Source organism: Parasteatoda tepidariorum, chromosome 8 (assembly GCF_982258835.1).
Source record: "Parasteatoda tepidariorum strain Cologne lab strain chromosome 8, Ptep-v5.0, whole genome shotgun sequence".
Classification (NCBI taxonomy): domain Eukaryota; kingdom Metazoa; phylum Arthropoda; class Arachnida; order Araneae; family Theridiidae; genus Parasteatoda; species Parasteatoda tepidariorum.
In genome coordinates this window covers 62,804,321-62,818,905 of record NC_141762.1, presented here as the reverse complement: position 1 = coordinate 62,818,905, position 14,585 = coordinate 62,804,321, and positions in this window count along the sequence as shown.

The window sequence follows — 14,585 nt, the reverse complement described above, 5'->3', positions numbered from 1 at the left end:
AAACAATAAACAATTTAAAATAATTTTAAACTACACATTTTAACCTCTTTTTTAATTACAGAATAACGATTTACGTTGCTTTAAAAGATGCAAAAAATTTAAATTCTTACAATTAAAACTAATTTTAAAAATTTCAATTGTTAAGTTCAAAAAATTAAGATACTTAAAAAGTATCAGAGAAAAAATATTTAATGATCTAAAAATCAGTGGTGCTATTGGTGCCAAATCAGTCCCTTAATACGATTAAAAAGAAGCATTTTTTTCAAAATGATGTATGATTTTCCGCTAAGAAAGACCCTCACTTTTTTTTTCAGTAGTAAGATTTGTTATACATTTCAATTGTAATATTCAAGAAGTGGAGATACATAAGAAGTACCTGAGAAAAAATATTTAATAATCAGAAAATCAATGGTGCTATTGCATCAAGCAATAGCACCATTGATTGCTTGATGAGATTAGTTTCGATCCAAACCAGCCCTTAATACGATTAAAAAAAGCATTTTGTTAAAAATGATGTATGATCTTCCAGTAAAAAGCCTCCTCCACCTCTTTTTTTTTTTTTAAATTCTTCATATGGCTAAATTTTTAAACGAAATGAAAAATAAATCTATATACACTAATGTTTACTCAAAATTCAAAATGGACTAAAAAAACTCTGCCTGTCGCAAAAATGAGATGTGGGTATTAAGTATTAAAATAAAAATTTTAAAGACATGATATCGAGAGAGTAGAACCTGCAGTGATTTCAAAATAGACCCATGAGAGTACATAAATGTTGAAGTTAATTTCAAATTGTGGTTAAAATATTCTTAGTTAACTGACACAATTTATTGACTGAGACTATTTATAATAATACGAAACAAGATATCTGTTTTTCTAACTCAAAGTCCTGAGATATGATGATGTGTGTCCCATTGAAAAATATGACAATAAAATCTATAAATAGTGATCAGCTTACTATCAGATTAAGACAAACATACTACAATCTTTTTTAAATAAAACGTTCGCCTAATAATCGGTTTGTTATCAGTCATCTTATATCAGTCATGCATAAGGAAGTTATGTAATGCTTTTATTGAGTATTATTTACAGGGCCTCAATGCAAAAGGGGCCGTATCTTCCCAAAGAGCCTGAGCAGGGGCCCCCATCAGGGGGGAAGGTGGGGGCACGATGAGCCAACTTAAAACTTGGAGGGGGAATTTTTACACTAAATAAAACGAATGGTTTTGGGGGGGGGGATTTAGAATTTGCCCAAGAATGCGCCCAAGAGCTTTGGGGGGATGGAGCCTGGGCATTGGAAATAAATACAAAGCACACCTCCATATCTCATTAGAATTTTTGGAATTTTATAATAACATGTTCATGGTAACAAAATCAAATTTATTTTTAAAAGAATTTTTGAAATAAAATTTACTTTCTATTAACTTCATAATTTTTGAAAAAAAAAGTTTTTTTTTTACATAAATGCTTTTTTTTTCTTCTTTTTTTTAAAAGATTCGATTATTTAGATTATTTTATAATCATAAATGGAAGTTAGAGTAACGCTAGGAAAAGTAAATTGCGTGGAAGTTTCAAATAAAGGTTTCGCTTTCAATATTTTTGATGAAATTTCGATTTGAAAAACACTTTCTGGTTTTCTGTTGATCATGAAAAAATAATTTGAATATTCAAATAATGATATTTTAACATAAATGCTAAAAAAAAAGAGATAAGAATCCGATTATTTAGAGAACTGCATTAATGGAGATTACCATGACGCAATGAAAAGAAATTATAAAAAAAATTTTAATCGAATGTTTTGATTGAAATATTTCTGAAAATTGAAATATTTCAAAAAACCCTTTCTGATCAGAACTGTTGATCATAAAAAACTTTTTTGAATATTTAAGTAAAAATTATTTAACTTACATATTAAAAAAAGTACAATTTAAATTATTTTAATAATAATAATAAAATCATGATTTTATTATAATAATCTACAATAATAAAATAACGCAACGAAAATAAATTGTGAGGAAATTTTAATGGAAGGTTTTTCTTGCAATATTTTAAGCAAAATATTGATATCAGAAACACATTCCGATCAGAATTGTTTAACATAAAAAACTTTTTTGAATGTTTAAATAAAAATTATTTAACATAGATATTAAAAAAAATACGATTTCAATCATTTTAATAATAATAATAAAATCATAATTTTATTATAATAATCTACAATAATAAAATAGCGCAACGAAAATAAATTGTGAGGAAATTTTAATCGAAGGTTTTTCTTGCAATATTTTAAGCAAAATATTGATTTCGGAAACACATTCCGAGCACAATTGTTTAACATAATAAAAATAAAACACATCTAAAGAATACAGTACGTTAGTTTATTCGAAAACAGCATAGATAAATTACTTAAGAGCTTTCATGTTTATTAAAGTTTTTCTTTATTTTCAGGAAAAGCCAATTTAAAGCTAAACATGAACACAACTTCGCAAGATTTGTAGAATTTCGTCTGTAATTTTCACTAATTATAGCACAGAAGTTTCATTTTTAGGATAACATCCATAAAAAGATTAATTATAGACTATTCATTAAAAAACCTAAAAATAAATATTGTATAGGGGAGAGTCGGGTAGCTCCGCTCACTTAAGGAGTATTGCTTATATTTCTGTATAATACTGAGTAATAATCAACATTTTTATATGTTTCTATTGTTTTATCATCTAATTAAACAATGCAAAAAGAATAAACCAAAAAAAGAACAATTAAACTTAAAAAAATAGAAATTTAAAAAAACATGTTTTTCAGCTCTTTTCAAAATGTGTCGGGTAGCCCCGCCCAGTTACAAAAATTGTGTTTTTTGGCAATTTTTTCAGGTGTAAATGTGAATGACCAATGTATTGACAATAGATAAACCTCATTTATCATTTTTATCCCAAAATTATTTTATTTATTACATATTTATATACTTTTAGTGAATTCTATCATTTAATAACAACAAATGTCATACTTTTCATCATTATTAATGTATATTAATATATTATAATATTAATATATATTTATATTAAATATTTAACGAATTTAATTTAATTTAAGTAACAATAATTAATAACAATAGTTGTTTTTCAATATAAACTTATTTGGTTGATCTCTTCTTATAAACTTAATATAAAATACTTTTTATAAAATTACAAATTCACTTTGTATTTTGATTGCATTCAAATGCTTCTGTAGATTGATTCGTTCACAAATAAGTGAAAATAAATAAGTAAGCAAATAGCTTATCATAATATTTATGATTTCTTGATATGAAATTTAATTTGGATATATCAATTACATTCTAAAAATATTTAATTTTTCATTTTTAAATATATAAATTTATGTTTCATATAATATTAAAACATATATCTGTTGTTTAAAATGCATATAACATTCAAATTTGAAGCAATAAAATAATAATCTTTGCAACCGTACATTTATCGACGAAATAAAATTGGGCGGTGATACCCGACATTCATGTGAGCGGGGCTACCCGAAATCCAATTTTTTTGTAAATTTGTAATAACTCGAACAATTTTTTACATACAAACTTCTTTCTTTGTGCAAATTAAACTTAAGACTACATACTCTAATGCTGTATGTATAGAAAAAATTATTTTTTTAGTATTAAAATGAAGTTTAATCGAAACATTCAACCAATTTTTCTTAATTTCATGACTACTGTATTCAAAATATTTTCAAAACTATTGTTTACCATGTTACCAGCTGCATAAATACTTGAAACTTTGAAAATAATCTTTTTTTTTAATATAACAATTAATGTCCGATGGCCTATTGAGTTGAAAAAATATTCTACACATATGAAATTGACAGTGGGCGGGGGTACCCGCTGGGCGGGTCTACCCGACTCTCCCCTAAATATTCCTCAAAATTTTATCTAGTTATTCTAAAGTTAATGCAAACCTATGTCTCTTGGAAAGGTGCAAAATATTGCATAATTCTTGTAATAAATATATTCTTTAAAAAAGCACTTTTCATTTCAATACAAATAGTTTGACAGTAAAATTTTTGATCAGACGATATCTATTCAAAGAAGTTGGCTGTTTTAAATGTAAGATCCCCAGACAAATAGCTTAGAAATAAAATCTTGGTGAATTTCTCAGAAAAATTATTATAATATAACGCTCATCACTTGCATTTATATACACACAGTATTAATAGTCCGAGTCTTAAAATATTTATTGTGCTTGTTATACGAGACTGAAACTAAATTCATAACAAATTTCATACTGACACTGGGATTCTAAAATAATTGGGTTGAGATCTTAGATTTGCTTAATTAATGTCACATAACACGTTCCTCCTCTCTCCTATTTTTTTCATTACAAAATATTTCTGTTTTGATTCCTAAGTGAATGAAAACAGCTGCGGAAATCTGAAGTCTTTACAATTTCGCGCATTTAAAAAAATGAAGAATTCAAGTAAAAAAACTAACAAAAAAAAAAAAACGTTCAAATTTCTATTAACTTGGCAATAATCTTTAATTAACATTTATTAATAGTTTCATTTTTAAGGGGGTAGGACTCTAGGTTGTTAATTATAAAGGGGTTGAAAGGTATTAGCCCACTTTCAGTTGGCATCTACTGACATAAAAAATTTAAAAGCGACATATTTAAAGGCGACGACCATATTAAAAAAAAGAACAAGCATCCTTCATTTGAAATTGGTTCCATATTCTAACTAGGGAATCATATTATCAGAAAACACCTCAGCTTATCAAAAAATATTTATAGAAAACTTTTACAAAAATATCATAAATAACCACACAAAACCAACAGTTTATATATACACCAATATTGCGTGTGGACAATTTTGTTTTTTATTTTTTATTTATTTGTTTTTATAATTTTTTAAACGCGTCATTCATTTGAAATTATTGGCAACATATTCAAACTATATAAGGAGTCATGTTTCAGCATATACCTCAGTTTATCAAGAAATATTTATCGAATTTCTTTCTTAAAAAGATCTTATTTCGTTCAAGTTACACTAATTCGGAAGAATTTATAGCGGAAAATTCAGATTTTTTTTAAATATATTTTTTTACACAACTCCATTCATTTGTCACTGGCTCAAAAATAAAATATGAATGAAGTAAGTTCCAATTCCCATACAGAATTAAAAAGTTTTTTATAAATTTTTTAAGACTTCTTATTTACATTGAATCTTCTCAAATATAAGGTATATACATTATAAGAGTTGGGTCTAGCAGTAGACTGATGGGACGCGGTTCCCAGTAGATCACCGAAGAAGAGAATCATGGGCTACGGTCAGCGAGCTCGTAGGCAGGGCTAAAGAGAATAGAAGGGCTAGTTCACTCCGCTCTTAGAGCTGAAGCTACGATTTCCCTCCTCATGACGTCACTGTGTCCACAGATCTCGGAGATCGCAAGCAAATATATTATGATAACTTTGCATCCTTCTCTTTGTAAAAATAAGTTAGACTTTTTCTGGTTATTAGCTTTCAAACTTTACGTAATTACGAGGGTTGCTATTTATATTTCTGGCCTTGGCAACAGTAAGAGTTGCTAGTCGACCGCAGACGATTTTAATCGAAAGTTTGATATTTTTAAACATAAATTCAGCAGATGATTTACCATTATAGCTTCATTTGTGTTGTTGACAGTAAATTGAAAAGTTCTTCTCTTTCAAAAAAAGGGAATTGAATCGTGAACATTTTCGTGCCATTATTTTTCATAACTTTCGACGTGGATTGTCAAGACAAGAGCACTTCGATGAACTTAATTCTTTATTCAGCGATAAAGCGCCATCCTACAGCTCTGTAAAAAATTGGTATAGCGAATTTAATCATGGTTGATGTTCGATCCAGGACGAATCCCGTGCAGGTCGTCCAAAATCCGTTGTTGTGCCAGAAAAGATCGATGCTGTGCGTGAACTGATAAAGCAAGATCGTCATGTGACATATCGTGAGATAGAGGCGTCTTTGGACATTAGTATGACTAGCATCAATAAAATATTGCATGAGCATTTGAGTGTAAAAAAAATTTGTTCGCGTTGGATCCCGCATAATCTGACAAGCTCTCAAAAAAAGGCTCGTGTCGATTGGTGCAAGGAAATGTTGGAAAAATACGTTCAAGTTCAAGGTACATAAAATGCTGTGTATAACATCTACACAGGTGACGAATCATGGATCTATGCATATGAGCCGGAAACAAAACAGCAATCAACTGTATGGGTCTTCCAAGACGAGGCAAAACCAACAAAAGTTGTTCGAGGAAGAAGCACATCGAAACAAATGGTTGCCTGTTTCTTCGGCATTAACGGTCATGTGGCAACAGTGGCGTTAGAGCAACGCAGGACGGTCAATTCTGAATGGTACACGACCATTTGTTTGCCAGAAGTCATCGGAGAAATTCGAAAAAAGCAGAAGAACAGGCGAATCATTCTTCATCATGGCAATGCGAGCTCTCACACATCGACTCAAACAAAGGCATTTCTGACGGAGCGAAAGATCGAACTGATGGGTCATCCGCCGTACAGCCCTGATTTGGCACCCAATGACTTCTTCTTATTCCCACACATCAAAAATAAATTACGTGGACAACGATTTTCGATCCCCGAAGAAGCGGTTGATGCATTCAAAACGGATGTTTTGGATTTACCTCAATCGGACTGGAAAAAGTGCTTTGAAAATTGGTTCAAACGCATGCAAAAGTGCATTGATCATCATGGAGAATATTTTGAAAAACAATAAAACCAATTTTGATCCTACATATTTGTTTTTTCTTTATTAGGCCAGAAATATAAATAGCAACCCTCGTAACACATTATTTCTGTTCATAAACATAGTTCAAAAAAACTTTCTTGGCCATTATATTCAAAAAAATACCATTTTAAACTTATAAAAATGTTTTACTAGTTGGCGAAATTGACACTATAAATACTTTATTTTAAAAACTTCAGTTTTAACTTTAATTATTAAGAAAAATGAAAGCATATATCGACACTTTTTTTACCTACATATTCTCTTATAACAATAAGTTGAGTTAAATTTAGAATCCCAGATTTTAAAATATGCCGTTAATAGAAATTTGTTCATACTTAATCATTAGGAAACATTAACCTTAAACGCTAATTACTGAAACAAAATAATAATTTTGGTTCAGGATGACATTAGAAATTTTACAATTGCTTATAGATATTTAAATTTATATTATGAAATATATTATGAAATTAGGAGAATTCCAACTATATACCATATATTTTATTTATACTTTTTATTTACATTTTAATTTTCTTTGACTTTATCCATTTTTTAATTTTTTTCACCTGCCTTTCTTTTTGAAGTAACGAGGCGGTTTCCATTTAGATAATGAATTTTTATAAAAGTTCTAAACGACAGAATAAACGTATTGCTGTTTTATATTAACTGTGTCATTTCGGAATCCATTATTTGCATAGTTGTTTATTTACTTTAGGGAACACGCGGAAAATTATATTTTTTCCTTTTGTTTTACTATCAAAATTTTTTCAAGTTGCAATCGCGCAAACTGGCATTTCGATAATAGTTCTAAATTCCTGTAAATTCACTGCAAAAACTGAGGAAAGTCATTATATAAAATAACAAATGTCTTAGAATATCTCGCAAAAAGAAATGCTCCAATATTAGTTAGAGCTAGTAAGGCCGAACGCTCCGTTCTTGAAGTAAAAGTGCGAGCTTTGCGCCAAAGTGACGTCACTAGAGAAAATCGGAGGATTGACGCGGCGAGAGCTACTTCAATAGATTTAAAAAGTGAAGAAAACAAGTTAATTTAGTTATAAAAGAACATGGGAATGATCTGTATATTTATAAAAATGTAAATCGATATTTTAAACTTATTTTTTATTTAAATGCATTCAGAAACTCTTCTATGATAAAAAATTCATTATTTACTACAATTAGTTAAGCTTATCTAAAATGTATAGAAGATTTGCATTTTAATGACTTTAAACTTCAGTATAAAATTTGTAAATAAATTATAGTTTATTCTTTATCAATTTTTTTGTTTGAGTCAAATATTTATCGGTTCAAGAATTTAATTTCATTATATTAGTAATACGGGGCTCACGCTAAGGACTTCAAATTATTAGCCAGTAAATTACCCAAATATCAAAAGTATTAGCCAAATTTCAAAATTCTTAGCTAAATTTCACAAATCGTAGCCTAAAGCAAATCTTAAAAATTTTTTATGATTAATTTTTTCCTATTGAAAGCTTCAAATCAAATATAAATTTATAAATTGAACTGCTTCGTAAAATACAAATCAAGTCATTTAACTGTTGAAGAGGAATAAATGAGAGTAAAGAGTGTGATGTGTTATCGTCTTTGAACAAACGAAATAAGAATAGATTGGGGATAAGAAATAGGATTACATTTTGATAACTTCTTAGATAAACGGATCAAGCTGCAGTGCCGTAACTTCACCCCTCGGGGCCCTGGGGCAAAAATTTTTGGCGTAGGCCCTTTCAAAAACTTTCAGTACTCCATCTCTAACAGTCATTTTAGCTATTTATGTATTATGTCAGAGCAGTGTTTCCCAAAGTGTGGTACGCGTACCCCCAGGGGTACGGGAACAGTTCAGCGGGAGTACGTGTTCTTATACGAAATATCATGCAACAAACGAAAATTTCAAAAAATTTTATTTTAAAACAGAGCTAGCCATGAAAATTTACGATTATATATTTTTCTATTGTCTATTTTTTGCAGAGTTAACAGTTAATAGTTAGTGGCGTACACAGCCAGTTGTGATTTTTAACTTTTGTGCAATTTTTCTTACAGTAAAAAATACATTCATTTTTTTATTAGTGGTACACAGCGTTACGAAAAATTTAGAAAGGGTACACAAAAGTCATAAGTTTGGGAAACACTGTGTTAGAGAATATGTTTATGAAAACAAGTTATTTGTTCGCATATAAATTGGATTACAAAACATTCTACATGGCAAAATACAAAATTTCAGCGAAATCGATTAATCTTGAGAAATTAAATTTTAAAAAAGTCGTACATATAAAACTCGATTTCTAAAGAACTAATCAACCAATTGCGCTCAAATTTTTTATTTTCCATGTGGAATTAGATACTTTAAAATGAAAAAAAAAAAGAAAAAAAAAACTATATACCTTACGATTCAAAAGTTTTCAGACTATTATTGTCCGGAAGTGGACTGATCGTTAAGACATGGCTCCCAGCAGATCACCGAAGTTAAGCATCACTGGCTGCGGTCAGTGTGCGGATGGCTGACCACTTGGATCAGTCTGCGTAGGGACAGAGGGTGTGCGGTATTGGTCCTCGTTAAACTGTTCTACCATAAAGTGCTCGACTTCGCATGCTGGTCGCCGGGCTACCGAAGCGGGGGTGCCATCCCCTCTGCAGAGGATCAATCCTCAAGGGATTCTTCCCAGACCGTCGCCAATAGTCTATTGTGCAGCACTAGTGCGACGTAAATGATCAGCAACATCAAACTATTATGAAATAAAAAATGATAAATATTTACTAAAATTTATTTTTTGCATGGAATTATCTTTAGATAAAAGAATTTTATAATCGTGTGCAAAAACTTTTCAATTCCCTTAAAAAGCTCTCAATCTGTAGTGAAATACAAAAGAAAAAAAGTATAAAGCATTTAGGGTCCAAAATTTGGATAGCTGACCCGACCCAACTATTGTGAAAATATTTCCCAGATTACCGCTACCTCCTATATTACGGAGGTTGGAAAATCGAATCTGTTTCCTCTAAATATAATGTTAATCATAGAATGCTAATTTTATAAACCTGTTGAATTCAGTTACTATACCGTTAGGAAGGTCTTTTCAAGACAAAACCATTATAAAACTGAAAATTATTTTTTTAGTTTCAAATCTAAAAGTTTTTGATCGCGTTATGGAAACTGAAGGAAATGATAGACTTTTTTTTCTATCGGCACATATATCCACATTTTAAAAAGTCCTAATTGAAAAAATATACAGAAATTTTTTCTCTATATACATCGATTAACAAAAACAAAGTTGCCTTACTCCAATATGGACAGGTCCCTAGAAAGTATAGCTATATTTTGAAAAGAATTTGTTCTTGAATATTTGGCCTATGTATTCATGACGCCATGTAATCATATGTGGCAAAATTATGACAAAGAGTAATAGTTTTTTTGTTGTTTTTCTTATGAAAGAAAAATGAGAAAAAGTCAAAGCATATTTGCTAATTTAAAAAAAAATTCCTTTTAATGGTTTGTCATGGCAATGAATTTTAATTGCTACGGATTTCTAAGCTGATGTTCATAGCTCTTTTATTAAATTAAATGCTTCTTTTTATTAAATTAAATATGATTTTTTTTATATAAAATAAAGATTGCATTTCATTTTCTAATAAAAACAAAGTTGTTAAAAATCCGAAAAATTCGAAGTTCCAATTCAAAAAATTTAAGGGTCTTAATAATTTAAAAAATATAGAATAAGAGCAAAATCCATGCACACAATAAACATTAAAATTATCAATTAAAGTACTATACAAATAAAATTTTATATACGAACATAAGAAAAAGCAATTTTTATGTTACCATTCTTATAAAAGAATTCTAACAGTATATAAATATAAAATTTAAGTGTATTAAATGAGTTAAATGAATGCAAACATTTGCTTACCTCCTTATAAATAAATTTACTTTGGGTTTTCTTGTTTTCCAAAGAAAATGCTTATTAAGAATGGGAATTATTGATATCACGATTTATGTTTGAAAAAAAGGAAGTTGCAAATAATTTTAATAACTCTTAATTAAAGTTAAATTTTAATTTCAAAAATTGAACAAAACTGAAGGTAACAGAAAATTTATATCTGAATTTAAAATGGTTCATTTAAATGACGCAATTAAATGAGTTAAAAACTGAAATTTAACTGCAACGTTTTAAGTTTGTCTCAGAAAATATCTCTTGACAAAATGACCTAAGTATATGTCAACAAGAGTCATCCCCTTGGATGGACCTTAAAAGCTTACATCTGTTTTCCTAGAACATCTAGATAATTGCTAGTTTAAGACAACTTGAGGGACATATAGATGGTACTGTAAATATAGGACATTTTATAAAAGCACAAAAGAGCCCAAGTTCATAAAAATAATTAAGGCAATTTAAAGAAGGAAAAGGTCGTTTTCCCATGGTGTAAAAGGAGATGGCTATCTTTTCAGGAGTCAGATAACTGTGGATCAACTCTGTGGATGGTATGAAGGTTTTAACACCTTCATACCACCCACAGTCAAAAGATGCTTTCAAATATATCTATTAGTCTCAGTGTAGGATGCAAAACAGTGGTACTTATTTTGGTTTTCTAAACTCTTGTTACGTTTTTTTATGATGTGCTCCTCTTCTCTTTTCGTGTTTTAGTTTTAATTTTTTTTAATAAATTAAGAGTTGTAATATGTAGAAAAAAATTGAAACAAAACCGTAGTATTTTTCTTGGGAGGGGGGGGGAGGAAGAATTTCTAGTTCAATTTGGAAAATAGCTAGTAAATTGGAAAAAAAAGTAGTTTGTTTTTCTTAAATTCTCAATTCGATTTTACTTTATTGTTGTGAATGTCAAATTTTCAGAAGGGGAAGCACGCATTATCTTCCATCCTCCAAATCCTCTAAAAAAAAAAAATTTACTGGACTATATTATTTCAAATGTCTAAATTTCAGAAGATACAAATTTTTTTAGCCCCCCTTACTTTATATCAGAAGAAAATAAGTTTTCTATCCCCTTACCATAATTTAAGAGGAAAATGAGGTTTTCTATTTGGAAAATATCGTCGAAGTTATGAAACAAAACAATTCTTTTCATGTTAAATTTCCAACTTTACTTGATTTTATTCTATTAATGTCTAAATTACAGAAGATGAAAAGCAAATTTTTCACCCCCTCACTTTTATTTCAGAAGAAAATAAAGCTTTCTATTTGGAAAATAGATTCAAAGATGATATTTTTTTAGTTATCATATTTTATTATTTTTGAGCACTTTGAAATTTCAGAAGGAGCGAAACACTATGTTCGCCCCCTCATTACTATATCGGAAGAAAATAGAGTGAAAATTGGAAATAAAATATTTTTTCTACTTTTGCTTTACTTTTCCCAAAAGTCAAAAAACATATTAATCGCCCATAACAGAATAAAGTTTCCTACTTGATGTATATCTTCAAAGCTGAGAAAGAATAGCTTTTTTTCCCCTCTAAAATTATCCATTTCAATAGACTTCGTCTTGGCGAGTAACTAAATATCAGAAGAGGTAAAGCACATAAATGTTAGAGGAATATAAAGTTTTCTATTTCAAAAATAGCTTCAAAATTGAAAATTTTTCTTTTTTTAAAATTACTGATTTTACTTGACTTTATTTTTGTGTCTAAATTTCAGGAGGGGTGAAACGCATCGTTTGCCCCATCACTAAAATTTTACAGGTGCATCCCCCTGGTTGGCACGCCACTGGATCTGACGCAATCAATTACATGCAGCTGTGACCTTTCCCCTTCTCTGCAAAGCGTGTTTGTTCTTTTGAGAAAGGGAAATAATTTTCGAAAAGGTGTTTTACAGTTTTTTACCCTTCCCTTTATGTTATAGTAGGTACGCAATTACAAAAAAGAAAATTTTCATCAACTCTATCTTAACACAATTTCTTTCCTACATATAATTAGAGTGCTCTATTTTGAAAAAAACATGATGTGGTCTCATCATATGGGGCCCCCTTGACCATCGGGGCCCCGGGGCTGTGCCCCGGCGTAGTTACGGCCCTGAGCTGAAGCAACATTAGATGTCTTGGTAGATTTCGATTATCCTTTAAGTAAATGTATTTTATTTCAAATACCACGTTTCATTCAAGTCTTTTATTGTCGTGATTGTAATAATTCAGAAAAAAAAAAGGATCACTGAAGAAGATAGCGATTTCGACAGTTTAATTCTGCTTAATTCAGTTTCATTGGTTTTTATACTACTTGCAGATATTCTTTATCGATATTTTTAGCTGGGGTTTAACCAATACCTTGTAGAAGAGGGAAGGGGTTACTATAAACAAGAAATTTGATCATTTAGTAGTCCAAATGCATATTTCGTATTTTTCTCCACTGAGCAGCTTAGTAACCCGAACACAGTGATATCTTTCTTATTTGACCTCCACTGCGCAATTTATCAGTGGCGGATCTAGAAATTTTTCCTGGGGGGGTCATAGTTTCAGATCCCCCCCCCACAATGAATTTTTTTATAAAATTTTTTTTTTTTAAATATTTTTTTTGAAAAAATAAAAAACTGGGGTTTTTAATGCTAGTCTTCTCATTATTTTTTCCCTAATGAACAATAGAACAATACATAATTAATACAAGTACTCAAAATATTTAAATAATAAATGTAAAGCGTTTTTTAGAAACTTCGGCAAATCTGTCAATGATTTTTTTCAACATTCAAATCGATTTCTCTTTGAATGTGTTTAATAATGCCAGATTTCAGTTACGAGTTTCGCAAGTTTCCCATCTTCACCTTTATACAATCTTTGGTTAAACCTGTTGAAGAGCGCTTGGACAGCTCGGCGCGCTGTAACATTATTAATGTTTACAATGAAACTATGACGAATTTCGTTTTAATCTTTTGGATTATGATTCACGAAACAGTGAAGAACATAATTAGACGGAGAAAAAAAATTTCGATCTACCTAGGTGTATATGCCCCCTTAAATAATTTTTAAAATATTTTATTTCTTTTGTAAACTATTAAAAAAAGTATTATTTTTATTTTGCTTTTTCAAATTTTTTTTTCGGCGGGGGGATCATGACCCCTATGACCCCCCCCCCCAGCTGGATCCGCTACTGCAGTTTATGTTCGTAACTTCGGATTACCAATTGATCCGTGATGAAGCCTATTCAAAGAGGTGTTGATTTTAAACATTCATTTGTAGCCGAATGCAGAAGATTATACTATATCTATCATTAAAAAGTAATTTTATCAAAGTAAATTTTCTTGTTTTACCGTTTTAGTTTTTACATTTTACAATAAGTTTATTTTAATAAACACTGTATGATTGTTATGGGAAAACGTATTTTCTGCAAAAATAATTGAATCATAATATGCATCTAGGCTTTGACTTAATTTTTTTTAAGAACGCAAACCGTAAAAAGAAATTTGTCACGTGATATCGCGCTGTAAAGCTACGAACGTGCTTATCTGTATTTCACGGTTTTTTATGCTTAAATAATATCGCTTGTTGCTAACATTATCTGGACTTAATATATTTCTAATCGGACCTGCAACTGACATAGTGTGAGTATTTCGATCCAGATTGGTTGTTAAAATGTGGCATTTGTTTACGTTAGCAACTGTTCTTTCCATTCTATTTTGAGTAAGCCTAGGCAGTCAAGCATCAATTCTCTTAAGTAATGCATTCTATATTCGTACACAAATATTCTTACACAATAATTCTTTCACGAAGATTTCAATTCTTTCACTATATATTTCTTACTTAACTCAAGGACAGGTATGAAGTTATACAGAACAGGGTGGCGCATTGCTCAGGGTGGCGCATTCCCTAAA